Here is a 20,562-nt window from a genome sequence, read left to right on the forward strand (position 1 = left end):
CATGTAACTCACTGTTTTAGAGTTAGAGGCACACGGGCTAGAGATACGGGCATATGTCCAGGTCGTGTAACTCACTGTTTTGGAATTAGAGGCACACGGGCTAAAGACACAGGCGCATATCCAGGTCGTGTAACTCACTGTTTTGGAATTAGAGGCACACGGGCTAAAGACACAGGCGCGTATCCAAGTCGTGTAACTCACTGTTTTGGAATTAGGGACACATGGGCCAGAGACATGGGTGTGTGTCCAGACTGTCTAACTCACTATTTTGAGGCACACGGGTGTGTAGGCCAAAATTTGAGATTTTTTGTTAGGGCCGTAAACATCATTCTAGTCGAATGTAGGGCTACTGTAGGGTCCATATGATCTGTTTTAGGCAATAAAATCTATTTTCTGATGATCTGTTATTGAATAATCTGTTGTTTACATACATATATTGACTTGAAATCTGACAAGTGCAACAACATTGCATGATTATGATTTGGATTGGTATCACTGTATACGTTTGTATGATGTCTGTTAAATCTGCATCTGCATTGGGTTGAGATTGTGTAAAGGAGGAAGTGAGGGCAGTTTAATAATCTGCTGGTTTTAGTGGCTAAGCCACAAGCTTATATCTTATTATGGCAAATTATCGTGATTTGATTTGGCAGCTAGTCTGCAATCACTCTGAAATGTGTCATACCGACACTAAGTGGTGTGTAGGGCTGGATGGATACTTGATACCCTATATGGTGTGTTGGACGGTTGGAGATGGTCTGTAGCAGATGGGGGTAGGAATCTGCATCTATATTTGATCTGTTCTGAATCTGTATCTGATCCGGTCTGTAACTATACTGAATATCATCTATATTTGACTTCGTATTCGAATTTGACAACATTCTGACTAAAGAGGAATTGAACACTTAACTTATATATACATATATAAATAATTTTGGTTGATTTAATGCGTGAGTTACACGCATTGAGTTAAACTCATCTTGTCTGTTTGACTGAATTTCAGGTAACCTACTGGCTTAGACAGCTAGGCGTAATGGGAGCTTGGTCATCTTTGTTTGAACTTCTTTAATGGTTGTCTGAATTTATGTTATTATGTACTTGTTATTTGGATTTTCGTTGTTTTTCAAACGATTGGTTTGGATGGGTGTTTATGATGTTTTAATGGCTTGGAATGTTTAAGTTTTATTTATTAAAGTTGGGTTTGGGGTGTTACACATTTTAGTTGATGACATCAGCTACATCACGTTTAGTATATCCTACAATTTATACTGCAATGCTTGGTAGAGATCATCAGTGATTCCAAGCATCTCAATCATGAAAGGCAAGATGAAAACAAATTCAGTGGATGTCATTGCATCATATATTCTATCAGCTTCACTTTTTTGAGTAAGGTTGTCGGAATTGATGATATTTCGTAATACAACACAGATGAAATCGAACATCTTCATTAAGCTATTAAGAGAAGCTAAATGAGATCCTCATTGGGTATCGCCTGGACGTTGGAGAGTACCGTCATGATTTTTCTCTTTGTTAGCTTCAAGCTCACCACTGTCAATCAACTTCGCAATATGAAATGCCTCAATATCTCTTAATTATATGAATTACAATTTGAGCAAGGGATGCGAATATTATACGATGTGGACACTAAATCTAAAATACATGATAATTTATATATATAATTCAAAAATCTGAAAATTTCAAGAGGGACGCGGAGGATCCATCCCTGTGCTACTGTATGATAACGCTAAAAGTCAGATCTATCGTATTTCTACTCAACAAATAGAGTTTTAGTTTGACTATAACAGAGCCCGAATGAAACAAGGCAAAGTTGAGGTTTTCCTTTTCCTTTTAAATTTTTGAGTTTCTTCTTCAGTGCTCTAAACATTTTATAATTGAATGATTATATGTGTGGTTTAGAAAATTGCTCTGCTTTTGGGCTCCTCTGTTTTCAAAAAAATGCCACTTTCCTTGCACTAAAAAAACAAAGAAGAGAATGCTATTTATTTGCTAAAAGAATATATTAAAAAACAAAAATTAGTAATATCCATTCTGCTAAGCATAAGATATTTTTGAAAACATAACTTTATGGTCCTCACACGTACAAAGATAAGCTTCGAAAATCCACATTATTCAAATTTAAAATGCTCCTCACATTTTATTTAGTTGCTGTCCAAACAGATTTTTATAAATTTTATTTTGAGCATCCAAACAAAGTTTGTATTTTAGATATTCCTTAAAAATTATTTTTAGTAGTTGTTAATTTAATGTTATTTTGCACTCACTTAATTTTAATAAATTTTATTTTGGTGATTCAATTTTTTAAAAAATTAATTTTATTTATAAAAGTGAAAAGTCTGATTTTGTATTAAGAATTGAGTTATTCACCTACAAATATTAAGCCCATATTTTTTCTGTAAAAGCCTAGGTAATTCACTTGTTTTCCTTTTACTAAAAACACTAAATTTAATTTTAAAAATAAAATCTAAATATAAAATAGTTTTTCTTTGTAAAACTCCAAGGTTTTCTTATAAAAATCCAAGTAATTCCCTTAAAACTCAAGTTTTTCTACTTTACTAAAAAATTAAAATTAATTCTAAAAGGATAAATCTCAAAATTATACATAAACTTTGATTCAATGTGCAAATGATACATGGATTTTGATTTTGCAGTTTTATACAATTTTTTTATTTGATTCAATTTTCACAAATCAATAACAATATCATCGAATTACCACCATTTTACGTTGATATATTGCATACACAAGCAATTATGCTCATCCAATATGAAAATAAATGTATGTATTCATTTCTTTAAAAGTGTACTATTGAATCAAAATCAAAGCTTTATGTATACATATGAATCACAATTCTAATTTCATATGTATAATTGTACCAAATCAAAATTTATGTATCAAATTGCACATTGGAGCAAAGTTCTTGTAAAATTTGTATTTATTCCATTCTAAAAAAGGAAAGAATGAAATTAAAAAGATAAAATGGTTTTTTCCTATAAAACTCAAGTTTTTCCTATAAAACTTAGGTAATTCCTCAGAAACCCCTAGTTTTTCCCTTTTATTGAAAAACGAAAATTAACTCAAAAAAATAAAAAACTATAAAGATAAAATGATTTTTTATTTTTGTAAAACTTAAGTTTATCTTATAAAGCCTAGTCTTTTTCCTTAAAATGAAAAATAAATAAAATTGAGTCCAAAAGAAGAAGAAATAAAGAAAATTAAAAAAGATAAAATAAGTGACCAAAGTGAAAATTTACTAAAGTTTTTCTAACATCGTATACCCGATCCGATCACTGGGTCTGGATACCAAATGTCACAATTATACCATATTACTTAACAACCTTTCTAACTTGAAATATTTACAGACTTAACAACGCCAAAGTTTAAACCCATACTTATCATGCCACTTTATTCTAATCTCTTAGATAATAACATGTTTTAGAATTTAAACTTCAAATAAATTTTCTATTATACAAGTACTAAGGTTCTTACAATCATTTTGCCTAACTAGGTCCGTATATAAATATTTACTAAGACTTGAAACTTAAATTTGGTATAAATACACTTATTCAACCCCTGAGTCGTAGCCTCTAAGGGTACCCCTCTATATGCATGAAACAGCTACAATGCTATTCCCGTGGACTTGGTTGTGTCTGCCTTGGTCCCTCTACACAATCCTCGAGTCATTCCTAGACCCTGCATTTAAGACAAAATACCGATAATTTCACGTGAACTTAGTGAGAATCTATACAACAGTATTCATAAGTGACTTTCGAAGTCTCAGGAAATAAATCGGGAAATAAAGAGCTAATGCAAATAATTAAATTCCTTGGGTTTCATACGAGATTTTGTACTTTGACTGGCAGAGACAACACTAATTTGTTCTTCTTGAACGAATCATTTTCGGACATATCAAGGTAAACTTAGACGTAATCATACTCTTTTTTACACCTTTTTTTTAGGTCTTGGCTTTGTTTAGCTCCATCTCAAACTTTCCTTTTACCTTGTTGGATTGACTCATCAGAATATAATCACGCCAACAGATATACAATTTATCAATTACCTTTGGTGGACTTGCAAATTTCTCATCACCATGGCAGAAATCTTACACTGATCCCTTCATTTAACATCGAACTCAGTACTAATTTACATTTCATCCCGACAATTTCCCTTCTTATAATTTGGCTTGCACACATACCTTTCCAGAGGAAAAACCTACTTTCTTACTTCCTCATATGTGGCCTTCGAATATAAGACTTGGTGGATAGTGCAATCGCCACTCCATTCTCATGAAATTATACTAGTAAGATAATCTATTGAACTTTCCCTTATTTAAAGAGCCCAAATAGACATCCCCTTAATCAGTTAGTTTTAGTGGACTTTCTGTTCCTTCGTTAGTCTCTGATGGACTTTATAGGACATATGGTCCTTACAAGCATTCCCGTCTTTAAGACAATCCTTGACGGACATTCCTTTTAAGATAGTCCTTGGTGAACTTCCCTTTTTTGGCTATCTCTTTGCCATTAAATACGTAGAATTAAAATCTGAAGAACCGTCTTGCTTTCCCATAACTAGTGTTGGCTTACTCATTACCTCTGACGGACTCTTCATGGCAGATACTTATTCGCAAATTCTTTGAAGGAAATACCCCTTTCCTCTACATATACTCATGTACAAAATGCTTTCACCAGTTCCTCTTGCCTTCGCATTTTTGGCGGGACCTCTTATTAGCATACTTGCCTACGTTCCCATACACGCCATAACCGTTATGTTAGAGGACTTTAATTCACCATAAGACGTACCTGTTCACCACGGGATCATCTCATGGCTCGCCATGGACTTTTGACTCTGAAGAATCAATGAACCTCTTTCGAGGTTTCGCTTTGTAATGACCCGATAGTTAGGGCGTCGAAAAATAAAATTGGGACTGCGTTTCCATAAAGCAAGCCCGTAAATATTTTTATTTAATATTTATGAGGTTAGTTTAGTAATTAATTAAAATTTAGTTAAGTGAATTTTGTGAAACTAAGAATTATTAAGATATAAAGACTAAATCGCGTAAAGGTTAAAAGTTGATTTCTAGATTGAAATAAATTAAAAGGACTAAAATGGTAAATAGACATTTACCTTGTTGAGTGGACGACATTAATGAAATATTTATATACATTATATATGTAAACTTAATATATATTTATATGTTATAGAAATTATTAAGTAAAAATAAATGTATGTATATATGTATTATATAATAAGTAAATGAAATTATAATAAAAGAAAGTGGTTGCATGCAAATTAATAGAAAAAGAAGAAAGAAAAGAAAGAAAAGAAAGAAAGAAAAGAAGGAGAACGATAACTTAAGGGTTTTAATATTCAAACTTCAATCGGTTAGACAAATTAGTCCATTTTCTTATAATTTCTATGTTTTTGGAATCTCGATACTTAAGGCTAGTGACTCATGTTGAAATTCTTAGTATTGCTTAAGATTTTAGATGTTGTTATTGTTGAATAGTTTTAGTATTAGGGATTAAATTGATAGATTTTAAGTTAGAAATGAAAAAGGACTAAATTGTAGAATTAATTGTTAATTTTGAGCAATAGGGACTAAAGTGTGAAAATTTTGAAATTTAAAGGGTAAAATTGGAATAGAGAGTTAAATTTTGTTTAAATTGATATGAGTATAAAATATAAGATTAAATGTAAAGATTAAAAATTAGTCTCGGTTTAAGAACTAAATTGAAATTTAAGCAAATATTGAGTAAAATTGAAATATTTAATGTGCAATTGAATTGTGTAGTATTAATGTATTTTAATTGTTTTAATTCGTAGCTAATATTGTACCGAATCCTTGACTAAAAAAGGAAAGGATAAAATCGAAGTCAAATAGCTCGAAATCCACGATTTGTGTTTCTATAATCCGAACCTAGTTAATAATTGTATTTTGAATTATTGCATATGGTAAGTAGTTCGGTGAGTATTTTAGTATCTTGAGATAGAATTGAAATTATAATTGACTGAATTGGATTGATTTGGTATATATTATGAATGTATTGATTATATGGAAATTGAAATGAATATATGTTTAAATGTGATAATGTGAAAATATGAGAATTGGACATTGGATGTATTTGTAAGTGAAATGGAACCCTATTAACTGTTTCAGGCTAAGTCGGATATAGATGACATGCCATAGGATAGGAAGAGTTTTGGGATTTCTTCGACTTTGAATCGATGAGGCATTGGGTGCCAATTTGCTTCGGTTTAACCGATGAGACACTAGGTGTCAATTTATATAGTGTTGGGCGCAATTATTACTTCGGATTTATCCGATGAGGCATTAGGTGTCAAACTGATGTGTTGCTTGGATCTGTGTATCCGTTAGAGTCCGGGTTGTGTTAATAGGGGCAATTAAATAACAAAGATATGAAATTGATATTGAAATGGCAAAGTTTGTGAATTGGAAATGAGAAAGTGGATTGAAAAATGAAATGTGAATTATATTGTGAACAAAAATGAGATATATGAGTAATGCACTCATGGATTGAACATGGATTGGTTTGTGCCAATGTACAAGAGAATTGTTGTTTAATATATGAAAACCTATTTGTATAGTAAGTGATGTGAATTGAGATATTGTTAAAACCAATTAAGTATCAATACATGTGAAAATTTAGTATAGCATGAAATAATGTGGTAATATACATGAAATTGAAATGGTGATATCTTGTAATTGTATGCATAGATAGTAGTATAAATGTATTATTCAATTTGAGCATTCATGTATCATATCATGTCTTTAAATATTCGGATTATAGAAATATCACTGAGTTTTACTCAGCGTGCGATTTTGTTTTTCGTGTGCAGGTTAGGTACTTCTCTTTTGATCGCCGACTCAACATCCAACAACAATCCCGATCTCAAGTGTGGTAATGTTTAATTTTGTAATGGCATGTACCTAGGGTGTCTCGGGTTGTTGGTTATTTTGTGAATGTGATGTAAATTGGGTTATAAGTATAATGATGGTTGTGGTATATAAGTATATATTTGTGTTTGAAGCTAAATATTAGTATGTGTTTGACCCAAGGCTTGATATGTGTGTACAATATAAAGCTTGACAACTAAAGTAGCTATACATTAGGTTAAATTGAGTGATTTTGGCATGCTTTAAAATTTGGTTTGGATGATGCATTGTTGATGTGTTTTGATGATATTAAATGTGGTACCAATGAGGGTACATTGTTTAGTGTAATGGCCCAAATTCAAAGTTATCGGAATAGTGGTTTCGTAACCACAAATCCGATTTAAGGATAAATTTATTTTAATATTTTTGCATAAATATTGATATGATAGGAAAATCGTATGAAAATATCGATAGAAAAATTTTACCGATTTAGTGGTTAGTTAGAAAAAGAAATTATTGAATAAATTGGGTAAAAATAAGGTATCGAGACTTTGATCTCGTAAAACTGAGTCAAAAATAATTTTATAAATAATTATGAAATATTAGTAATATGGTATAAAAATTTCGTTAGAAAATTTTAATGTTTGGGTAGTCAATTAAGTAAAAAGGACTAAATTGAAAAAGGTGTAAAAGTTACTAGAAGGATTAAATAGCTCAATTGTTAAATGAGGAGGGACATAAATTGAAAATAACCCCAAAATAAGATATTTTGGGCGGCAATAGCTGAGAAAAATCAGGAGAATTGAAGAATTAAGGGTAAAATTGGAATATTGCAAAAATTGCTTTAAAAGTTAGGACTAAAGTGGAATATCTAGAATTCTCTTCATATTTTCTGCATTCTCATCAGCCAAAAACGTCCTAAGGGTTTATTCAAGCTGGTTTTTCATAATTTTTGCACCAAGTGAGTTAATCCTTGCCTTTTTCTTGTAATTTTTGTATTTCTAAGACTTTTACAACTAGGTCCTATTACTAAATTCATTAGTTTTTGATTTTGTGAATGAATTTGAAAGTTGCTATGAATATGTGCTAGAATTTTATGATGAAATAGGATGAAATTGAAGCTTTAATTTGTTTATGAGATGACTTTATTAGGTAATTTCAATAGAAATTGATTTGCAGGACCTAATTGTGAAAATGTTTGGAATCAAAGTCTAGTGCTGAAATTCTGATTTACAAAGGTTATAAAGTAGTTTAAAGTGATGGGATAAAGTGTTAATTGAGAAAAATCAGCTCAATTGAGAGGTTAATTGAGCAGGGATGAAATTATCATTTATTGAAAGCTTAGGGAAAAATGGTAATTAACATGATACACTAAAACAGTTTTGGACAGCAGCAGTACTCTAACTTTGAAAAATCACCAAAAATTGTAGAGATCGAATTAGAGGATAAATAAAATATGAAATTAAATCTTATTGAGTATAGTTTCTCATAAAAGAAACGGTGTAAGTAATGGAATTGTAAATCATGAGATATAATAGATTTTGTGAGACAATGTCAGAATGAATTTGGGTTCCCCTGTTCTGACTTTGGAAAATTATTAAAATTGTACTAAAATTATTATGAGTTATAATTTATATGGTTAGAATCCTTAATGAGTCTATTTTCAGAAGAAACAAATAGAAACATCATCCTAATTCTGTACTATGAGATAACTAATTTTTAGTGAAGAGAGGTTGGAACTGTCAAACAGTGAAACAGGGGAAACTTTAAAGAATAAACTGTACTTATTGGCTACACCAAAAATTTTGAAAATTTTATGATAAGAAGATATATGAGTCTAGTTTCAGGGAAAATTAGCAGATCTTAATTTGGAGTTCCGTAGCTCAAGATATAAATAATTTAGTGACTGTGACTCAGTGAGACAGCTTTGAATGCACTATAAATAATAATGGAATTATAGAGAATGTTACATATGAACATGAAATGTATTAGATTAATGATTAAATTTATTTATTTAGATCCGGAAAATTCAAATACGAAGCAAGATCGAGGAAAAGAAAAAGTTTGGGATTAGTAGATTTTTGGTTACGAACAAGTGTCGAGGTAAGTTCGTGTAACTTGAATTATATTCCTAAATGCTTGAAATGTTTGTTATTGATGTGAATATGATTTGGATGTTTATTGTATGATAATTGATGAAGTATTGGTATTCTTGATGAAAAGAGAAAATAAATCCCGGTTGAATGGAAGGAAAATTCAATGGATCTCTGAAAAAGAATTGACGGTAAAAAGGATCTAGCCCGGACGGGTGATCCTATTCTGATATAGCCCTCCCGAAGAATATGTGGAAAATGGATTTAGCCCGGACGGGTAATCCAATTAGGGTCTCAATTTAGCCTGGATGTAATTCAGATCCAAGCTCATTAGAGTAATTGTCGTTGTAGGATTTAGCCTCGACCGGTAATCCCGACAATACTCTATGAGTTTATATTACAGGGGATTTAGCCTGGACTGGTAATCCCGCTGTAAGGATGAGGTTCGCGGGAGTGTGCTCTCTGAAATGGAAATGTGCGCACATGAATATGAATCGACGGACCCGGATTTGTACACTTAGGTGTACTTCTGAAAATCCATCGAAATTCCGAGAAATTCAACGGGATAAATATGGAAAATTAACAAGGAAATGGAAATCATGGAAGTGATGAGCTCATCAATCATGATATATATATTATTGATACATGGAAATTATTGAACTAACTTGAATGTTGAGTTTGTGCATGATAGGGGAATAATGTGTTGAATGGATGTATGAATGTTTATTGCATTGTATTAAAAATATTAGGTAAGTATAATTCCTGTTACATGAGCTTACTAAGCACAAAGTGCTTACCTGCTTTTTTTCCCTGTTTTGTAGTGTTAAGAGCTCTGGAGGTCGGATTTGGTCGGAGAAGCATCGCACTATCAACCTCAAGATCTCGGTACATAAAGAAACTTTATTTTGGAAATCAATGGCATGTATAAGCTAGTAAAGTAGATGTTAATATGGAATGAATGTATGGTTAGCCATTGGTATGGCTAACAAATTTTGGTTTTGGCATGTGATGAGATTATCTTATGAATACAATAAATCTATCTTGAAAATATGTTGAAATGGATTGGTTGTGTTGGCTTGGTCTCGGTTTAAAATTTGCAGGGAGGATTAGATATTTATAAATGGGTTATATTGAGTAAAAAAATTATTCAGTAAAATATGGTAATACCTCGTATCCTATTCCGGCGACGGATACGGGTAGGGGTGTTACATTTAGGACTTAGGATGATTGTTTTGGTATGTTTTGAGTATGTTTAATTGTATTTTGGATAGGTTAAATGATTGATATTTGAATTGCTTAAGGCCCAAGTAAGCTTGAAATGGTAAACTTGTTGTTTAAGGTATATTTTAAATCCACAGGGCGAGAGATATGGGCGTGTGACTCGGCCGTGTGAGACATATAAGTTAGCAACACGGTCATGTGTCACCTGTTGAATGCTTAAGGTGCAAGTTATTTAGTTACATGGCCTAGCACACGGCCTGAAACACGGGCATGTGGGGCTATTTCGAGAGTTACACGACCTGACAAACGGGCGTGTGACACAACCGTGTGACCTTACTCAATGAGTTACATGTGTGAGAACATGGGTAGGGACATGACCGTATGTCCCTAGTTTGAAGGTTACACGGCCTGAGACATGAGAGCGTGTCTCAGCCGTGTGAGGCACACGTCTTGGCCACATGGCCGTGTGTCGTTTTCAGTAAAATCGAAATAGTGGTTTCAGGACCACAAATCCGAGTCCAGAAGGAAAAATTTATTTTAATATTATTGCATGGCCTGTATTATGATAGGAATGTCGTATGAAAATTTTGTTAAGAAAATTTTACCAATTACATGTTTAATTGCTAAAAGGACCAAATTGCATGAAGTGCAAAAGTTGAATTCTGGTAGCTATAAGTATCAAATAGCTATGAAATTCAAAATTGGAGATCCTTATATGGCAAATAGACCATTAAGAGGAGTTAGTAGATAAGTATGATCATTCATCCATGAAAATTTAAGAAAAGAAAAGGACTAAATTGGAAAGTAAATAAATAAAAGATGATAAATAAAATAAATATCTAATATCATCATTTTATATCATCTTTCCCAATTAAAAGACATGGAAACCCTAGTTTTTGGGTGTTGAGCTCAAGCAAGTTGTTTTGGCTCAATTAGGTATGTTTTCATGTCCCGTTTTTAATATTTTTCATATTTCCGATATTGTAATAGCTTAATCTAGCTATTTCAGGGATTAATTTGTAAAGTTATCAAAGTGTTAGGATTTTTTCCATGGATGAATATGCATGAATTATGAAATTTATGGTAGAAAATGAAAGGTTGTTGATAGATAAACAACTTTTGTAAAGTGAATTTTTATGAAATTGTGATTTAAGGACTAAATTGTAAAGATGTAAAATTCATGGAACAATTTTGAAATTTATGAAATACATGGGCTGTTATTGTGACATGTAAAAATTGGCTAGGCTTGGAATAAGGATTAAATTTCATGAATTTCATTTTCCGAGGCTAGGGACAAAATCGAAATTAATTAAAAAGTATAGAGGCAAAATGGTAATTTTGACTAAGATGTTAATTAAATTGAATTGAATATGAATTGTATTAAATTGAGTTAAATTTACTCGTATAGATCCAAATAGACCAAATACAGAGTTAGAACGAGGAAAAGAGAAGATATCAGATTAGTAGATTAAAAATACACGAACACTTGTTGAGGTAAGTTCGTGTAACTAAATTATGCATTTATATGTTTGAATTTAATGTTGTATATGTGAATTGTGTAATTTCTATTTATATGAAATTGATTACATATCCGACAAAGCTTGATAAATGTCAAGTTCCGTTTGAATAAATGAAATTCGATGGATACAAGATTTTTCGTATTGGTTGTGGTCCTGCATACGTTGTGGACACACCATAGCTCTAAAGAGCATCCCGTTATTAGCCCTCTCGAGCTTCCCATTATATGGTTATTGCGAGCTTTCTGTTAATAGCTCTTCGGAGCATCCTGATCGGTTGTGATCCTGCATGTGTTGTGGGCACACCGCAGCTCTTATGCGCGTCTCGTTATATGGCTTTTTGTGAGCTTCCCGATTAAAGACTCTTTGTGAGCTTCTTGATTAATGGCCCTCCGGAGCTTCCTGATATGACTCGCTTGAACTTCCCGATATATGGCTATCCAGAGCTTCCCGTTAATGGTTTTTCGGAGCTACCCATTATTGGCTCGTATGACCTTCCTGATTATGGCTCTTATGACCTTCCTGTTATACAGCCCAGATAAGCTTCCCGTTACATGGCTCCCATGAGTTTCCTGTTATATGGCTCGAGAGAGAGCTCCCCGATTATGTGTAATACCCCGAAATTTACTACAGTAAGAAAGTAAGATAGTATCTTTGATATAATAAAATAAGGAAACAAAGTGACAAAAAGAGAAATTTTGAGTTATGGCAACATTGGGAAGTATATTATGACATATTAATGCAAGAAAGGATTAAATCGTAAAAGTGAGAAAAGTTTTATTGCCCAAGAGTAAATACTCAAAATTTGAGAGGTTAAAGTGTAAATATGAAAAATTTAAAGGACCAATAGTGAAAATCTTTTAAGGGTGGAATGATTTAGAAACTAAGGAAATGGATGAATTGGGACCAAATTGAATAGGTGAAGAATTATGAGGGACTAAATCGTAATTTTACCAAATTAAGTGATGACTCAAGGATGGAATTTTAAAAGATCATGAAGGGCAAGATGGTCAATTAGAAAGAGAGAATTCTAGAAGGCAATGATGATATTAGAGATATTTTGATAATATTTTATGATTATTTAATTAGATAAATATTATTTTAATAATATTTTAATGAGATTTTATTTTTTTATTTTTTTATTATATTTAGTATATAAGCAAAGAAAGATGAAGAATTCTCTTCATCTTTCCATGCTACAACGTGAGAAGAAGAGAAAGAAAAGGAAATTTTCTTTTCTTTACAATTTGGTCCTTTACTATGACATTTCACCTTTTCTCTCAAATTCTTTGGAAATTTTCACAACCACCCAAAAGAAGTGAAGTAGAGACGTTAGAGAGTTAAAATATCATCTTGGAAAAAATGCTAGAAAAAGTGAGGAAATTAAAGAGACAAGGTAAGTACTTCAAGAAATTTACTTTATTTAATTTTAATCATGTATAGAGTATGCTTAATTAGTTGAATTAATTGTGGATGTGCTAATATTATATATGAAAATTAAAATGGTATATTGAAGTAGTAGAAAAGAGAATAAATTGTAAAGTGTACAAAAGTTTATGTGTGAAATAAAGTATTGTGTTAGGAAGTTTAAATGGAATGTTAAGTGTTAGTGAATTAGTTACAAAATCAAGTTAAAGATTGAAGTCAATAGGACAAGGTAAGAACATCAGATTTCAATATATTTTTGAGTTTGAGATTATTGAAAAAGTATGAAATTGATGTTAAAGTAGAGTTTTATTATATAAGGTTCTATGTTCTTGATATGTTAATGAAGGAAGTAAGAGGAAGTGATGAGAAATATTATAGAGAAACGAAAGGAGGGTGTTATAAATTTGGTTATCAACATTTTACACTAAAATAGTTTTGGACAACAGTAGTAGTTTGAATTTGAAAATTCACCAAAATTGTAGAAATGGAATTAGAGGTTGAATAAAATATGAAATTAAATTTTATTGAGTCTAGTTTTCATAGAAGAAACGATGTAAGCAATGGATTTGTATATTATGAGATATAATAAATTTTGTTAGACAAGGTTAAAATAATTTCGGGTTCCCTATTCTAACTTTGGAAAATCATCAAAATTGTAAAAAAATAATTATGGGTTTAAATTTATATGTTTAAATTATTGATGAGTCTATTTTCAAGAGAAATAAACAAAACATCATCCAAACCCTGTACTAAGAGATAATTAATTTTAGTAAGCAAATGTCAAAGCTGTCAAATAGCAGAACAAGGATAAATTTGAAGATTTTACTGCACTTATTGGCTAAACTATAAATTCTGAAAATTTTATGGTAGAAATATATTTGAGTCTAGTTTCAAAAACATCAAGCAAATCTTAATTTAGAATTCTGTAGCTCAAGATATAAATGATTTATTGACTATGACTCAAGTGGACAGCTTTGATATGAACATAAGTAAATAGTAGAGTTATAGATAATATTACATATAAGCATGTTATTTACATTAAGGATGTGAAATGGAGAGGAGGAGGAAAATATATGAATATTCAACTAGCATGGGTTTTCATTAAAATGGCTAAATTGCATGTTTTAGGCTCAGAACTAAATTGAATAAAAGTAAAATTTTAAGGGTAATTTTGTAAAATGTCAAAATGACCAAATTGCATGAAATAAATTGTTTTATTATCTAAATTAATAAATTGAATGAAATATTAATTTAGATCAAGATCGAGCAGAAAATCGAGGAAATAAAAAATTACCAAAATGTCCCTATATTTTGGTATTTCTGCAATTTAGCCTGGTAAGTTCGTATGAACTATATTCTGTATAATTTTGATTAAAGCGAATGTTATTTGGTGATGTATATTATATATATATGTGTGTTATATTCTTAGTTTTGAATTGAATGAGAAATATGTGTTAGTATTGAATTGAATTTTGATTAGTAAATGAAAAAGTGAATTTGATATTGAAAGTAAATTTTGAAATGAAAGTGAGTTTGAATTGAATTGGAAACCCTATTAACTAGTCGGGCTGAGTCGGATATAGTTGGCATGCCATAGGATTGAAAGAGTTTAGGGATACTCCGACCTCGAGTCGATAAGACACTGGGTGTCACTATTTTACTTCGGATAGATTCGATGAGATACTGGGTATCACTTTACTTCGGCTAGGCCGATGAGACACTGGGTGTCAACTTTTCTTCGAACTATCTGATGAGGCACTGGGTGTCAATCTAGTGTGTTTGGTTGGATCCATGTATCCGCCAAAGTCTAAGTCTGTTAATAAGGGTAATTAATTGAAAAGTTAAATCGAACGAAATGAATCAGTTGAGCCATTGAAAAGAAACGTGATTGTGAAATATAATTTGAAAATGTGAATAGAAAGCATGAACTAAATGTATCGAATTTAATACTCAGTTTGGATTGAACACGGGATTGAGTACAATCGTTCTATGGCAAATGATGAATTGACGGATAAGACCATAACTGGGTTATGACACTACAAATGTAAGACCATGGCAGGGCCATGGCAATGCATGTGTAAGACCATAGTTGGACTATGGCACAAAAAGAACGATGCATTCATATCTGTAAGCCATTCTTCGGTTCAGTAAGAAATGGTAAGAGACTTATGTGATTGAATTGAAAAATTTGTAGATTATTATTGATATTAATCTGAAGGAAGTGTGTTTATTGATTATATTGTATTTGACAAAGAAATTATGTATGTTGAGACGAGAAATAAACTTAAGGGTGACATGATGAGAAAATAAGTTTATCAATGTTGAATTTAGATGTAAAATGTGCAAATACGCTAACCAGTGTTGTTGCTTGATGCTTAGGCAAGTGCCAAGCTATTGGTTGAATGGTAATATGATTATTTATATAATGCATTGAATTGGTAAGTATTTAAGTGAAAATATGCTAGTGCTCATGAAAAAGTGGTAAGGTTTAAATTATGCAATTTTTATGAAATGACTTATCATGTGATCAATTCGAAAAATGTAACACCCCAAACCCGGCCTAAACGTTATGACTGAATCTAGCGATGTCACATGGAAAGGGATTTGAAGATAAGATTTTTGAGTTTAAAAACCGTTACAGTAAGTTAGCTTTTATTTAATTCGAAAAAAAACTAGTTGATTTGCTTTAAAACTTGTCTCTTAGTGGAAGCTTTTGTAACCAATTAATTTAGGGAAAATCGTTTCTATTTACGAAAAACCTTAGTTTTTAGGGAAAAACCGTGTTTTGTGGAGTTGCAGTTTTTAAAAATCTATTAAAAACAGTATACAGTCCCAAATTTAAAGCCAACCAGTCCATAGTCCAGAAGATACATCAAAAACCCAAATAAGTAATAAATTCTAGGCATTAACGGAAAATAGTCTAAAATTTATGTGTGACCACCGTCGGGTCCTCCACTGCATCGACCCGTCAAGTTTGGGGATTACCTGTACAGATCAAACAGAGAAAATGTGAGTTTTCGCAAACTCAGTGTGTAATCCCCACATAAAACATGCATACAGATAATAAACAAAATTCAGTTAGATATAGTCTGGGACTCGTGCCCATCACAGAATCAGTTTTGGCCTTAGCTTATTCAGATACAGTGTCAGAAATACATTAGGGAATTGGCCCATATCAGATACAGAATGTAGATACAGTAAATCAGAATCCTACCCACCAGCCTTTACACACCATCTCCGTCCAACCCTACACACCATGTGAGGATTAAATCAACCCACCCATCCCTACACACCATGTGGGGATTAAATCAACCCACCCATCCCTACTCACCATGCTGTACCGAAATGCAACACATAATCAGAAGGTTGTAGCTGAGTTGCCAGATAATAGGCTTAACAGCCTCTCAGTCACTTCCTCCAAATATCATCAACCTACCCCGATGCAATGCAACATACAAAATAAGTCATGCCATTATGCAATTAATAGTACATACATTCAGATATCATAAGTCATGCTTGGTATAGAAATCAGACAGACAGATCACACATATAGAGGTTTAAGTAAAGCTTACCGACCCTACAGTTGGTCCACAGTCGACTTGGGCGACCAGTGCAACCTTACAGAACTTTTCAGAAAAATGGGCTCACACGCCCATGTGGCCCACTCGGCCCAAATTGGCCTTGGCCACGTGATCCATTTTTAATGTAACATGTGTTAGTTAATTATTCATATATGTTTTCACTATTTACTTATATGTTCCTTCAAAGTTGTCTACTTGAGTCACTATTACTAAATTATTTATATCTTGAGCTACAGAATTCCAAATTAAGGTTCACTTAATGTCTTTGAAATTGGACTCAAATACCTTTCTACCATAAAATTTTCAGATTTTTTGGTTCAACCAATAAGTAGAGTAAAATCTTCAATCTTACCCTTATTCTGTTATCTGACAGCTTCGACCTTTCTTTGCTAAAAATTAATTATCTCTTAGTAAAAAATTTGGATGATGCTACCATTTATTTATATTGAAAATAGACTCATTAATAATTTAAACATGTAAATTTTAACCCCTAATTATATTCCTCCAATTTTTTATGATTTTCCAAAGTCAGAACAGGGGAACCCCAATTCATTCTGACCTTGTCTCAGAAACTTATTATATCTCACGATTTACAATTTGATTACTTACACCGTTTCTTCTATGAGAAACTAGACTCAATAAGATTTAATTCCATATTTTTTAATCCTCTAATTTGATGTCCACAATTTATGGTGATTTTTCAAAATTATCCTATTGCTGCTGTCCAAACAGCAAGTAATTTCGGCTTTTCACCAAATCCTATTTTCTGTGTTTCGGGTACACACCTGGTTTTGTTTGGTGCTAAAATAGTCCCCGAGCACTCCAAAGCCTATAATCAAGATACTCAACATCGATTTAACTGGTTTACAAGCGAATTGAAAACCAAGAACGAACAGAAACCCAACTTACCACCAACGATAACCATCTGTTTAACTATTATTAAGACGAGAACACTAAATTCAACAGTCTGAGCCTCCCCCTAAGCCTAAATCGCAAAGAAAAAATATTATCACTTCAGTCGTTAAGAGATTCATGACAGAAACAAAGAGAAACACTTACCGAAACTAAGCGAGCACTAACCGCGTGCGAAAACGAAGGAAAATAAATGGATTAGGGAAAAATCAAGAAGAAGAAAAGAAGAGAAAGATGGAAAAACTCAGAGAATTTCGGCAAGAGGAGAGGGAGAAGAATAGACGACAACATTTTTTTTGGAAAAGAGAGTCAAAATTCGGTTATGGGAAAAAAAATAAAATCTCGATAACCCCCAAAATCCCTTAATCTTCTCCCCTAATTCCCACTATACATCCACTACTCAGAATCCCCTATTACACAACTCTATCCCGAAATCTGAGCAAAAAATAATACCCTTGCCTGTATAGGATTCGAACACAAGACCTCCACCATAATAACACACCATTTAACCACCAGACCAATAGGCCCATTCTGATGTAATTTACCCAACAATCAAATAAAAGCCTACTACACAAGAGTAAGACCTAATTCATTTAAAATACCAAAATTTGCCCAAGCGAAGGCTTGAACTTGGGACCTCCCAAACACTCCCAGAACACGTAACCACTAAAGCTGACAGATATTTGTGTCATATTTTTACAATAATGAAATTAGAAATTTTGGGGCGTTACAAAAAATGCTTTGGTTAAATGCATTAGCTTGTGACCATGGTTGAATGATATGTTTATGATATGTGTGTCAGGCATATAGAATAAGCGTGGAAAGTAAAGAAATGCAAATAAAAATAAAGAAATTCGGATGAGTATAAAGTTGTTTAAAATCCTATATTGCTTGGGATAATATGTACAAGTGATGATGTGGATTTATATACCCTATGAGTTGATGAATATAGCCACATGAGCATTGTGGTATCAATATTAAATTATTCTTGATATTTATAAATTTCATATTTGAAATGAATGAACATGATTAAAGTTTATACGAGCTTACTAAGCATTTATTGCTTACGTACTTGTTTTTCTTTACTTTTCAGATTATCGGAAGCTCGATTGGGTTGGAAGCTTGTCGAAGTTTTATCACACTATCCATTGGTTCTATCAGTAATTTTGAATGATTTGATTCTGGTTATAATGGCATGTATAAGTTAATTTGGCCAATGTTGGCTCATTAATGTTTTGATTTTGATTGGTTTCAAATATGAATGCTAGATGAAATGATATGTTTGATAATTAATTTGTAAACTCCGGTAATGCTTCGTAACTCTGTTTCGGCAATGGATTCAACTGAGGGGCGTTACATTATGTGCTTCAACAAGCACTCTTAAATGTGAATTGATGAATTACAGTTTGTACACTTCAAGTGTACTACCTGTGTATCCATCGATATTTCTAATAAATTCAACGGGTAAAGTTCCGACATGGAATAATCTGAACTTGAGATGAATTATTATGGAAATGTACATGTTATCTGGATATATGATGTGGAAAGCTTATGTATATGAAAATTGTTACATGAAGAGCTCATCCTTGTTTCTTGATGTTCACATGAAATACATGACTAATATGTTTCTTGAGGTTATATGTGTTTAGGCAAATTGCCAAATTTCTTTGGATGAATTATGCATGCTTACTTTAAATGTAAATGATTGGTAAGTTAACTTCCCGTTATACTTTAAAGGTAAATGTAAATGATTGGTAAGTTAACTTCCTGTTATACTAAGCATAATATGCTTACTTTGTTTTATTTCCCTCTGTTCTATAGTAATTCGGAGGCTCGTTGGGTTAAAAGCTTGGCGGAGATATCATCAAACTATCCATCAGCTCATCTCGGTATATTTAGTAAAGTAACTTTTGTTATAATGGCATGTATAGGTTAACTTGGCCAAATGTTGGCATATAAATGTTTTGGTTGTAATTAGTCATTGGAATGGCTTGAAATGATCATGTTTGATATATATATATATATATATATATATATATTCTCATGTTTGAAGTATGAATTTGATTATACATATATTCATTTGGAATCTAGGTAAGTATAAGTTTTGGAATGACATATTAATAAACTGTCTATTGAGGTGCCTAAGAGCACATTGGTTGTATGTGTAATATGTCAAATTTAAGACATGGTTTTGGTTTGTTTTAAATGCTTTGATATGGTTTGTGAATGTGTTTAAGTATTAATCTAGGTGGAAGACATGTTTGAGTGAGAAGTAAGACTTAGAAATGGCCTTATTTTGTCCACACGGACAGAGACACGGGTGTGTGTCTCAGCCGTGTGTGACACACGATCTAGCACATGGGCGTGTGTTTTGGCCTTGTGCCCCTGCATCTTAAAATTTTAAAACAAAATGCTCAGGATTTTTCACACGGCCTGGCACACAGGCGTGTGGCTTGACTGTGTAATCCCTGCACCCACACACAGCCTAGCACACGGGTATGTGACTTGGCCGTGTGACCCAAGTCAGAGAGTTACATGGGTACAGACACGGGCTGGGACACGGCCGTATGCCCTATTTCGAATGCCCACACGGCCTGAGACACGAGTGTGTCAAATGGCCGTGTGAATCACACGGGCGTGTGTCCCCTACACCTTAGAAAAATTTTGAGATTTTACGAAATATTCTCTGAGTACCCCGTTTAGTCCCGACTTGCTTCTAATGTATGTTTTGGGCCTTGAGGGCTCATATTAGGGACTTTATGAATAATTTCTGACATGAATGTTAAATAATATGAAATGTATGTATTTGTTCTATATATTTTGGTAATGCTCCGTAGCCCTGTTCCGGCGATGGATACGGGTTAGGGGTGTTATAGTGTGACCCCTATTTTTAAATTTT

This window comes from Gossypium raimondii, chromosome 11 (assembly GCF_025698545.1).
Source record: "Gossypium raimondii isolate GPD5lz chromosome 11, ASM2569854v1, whole genome shotgun sequence".
NCBI classification, from domain to species: Eukaryota; Viridiplantae; Streptophyta; class Magnoliopsida; order Malvales; family Malvaceae; genus Gossypium; species Gossypium raimondii.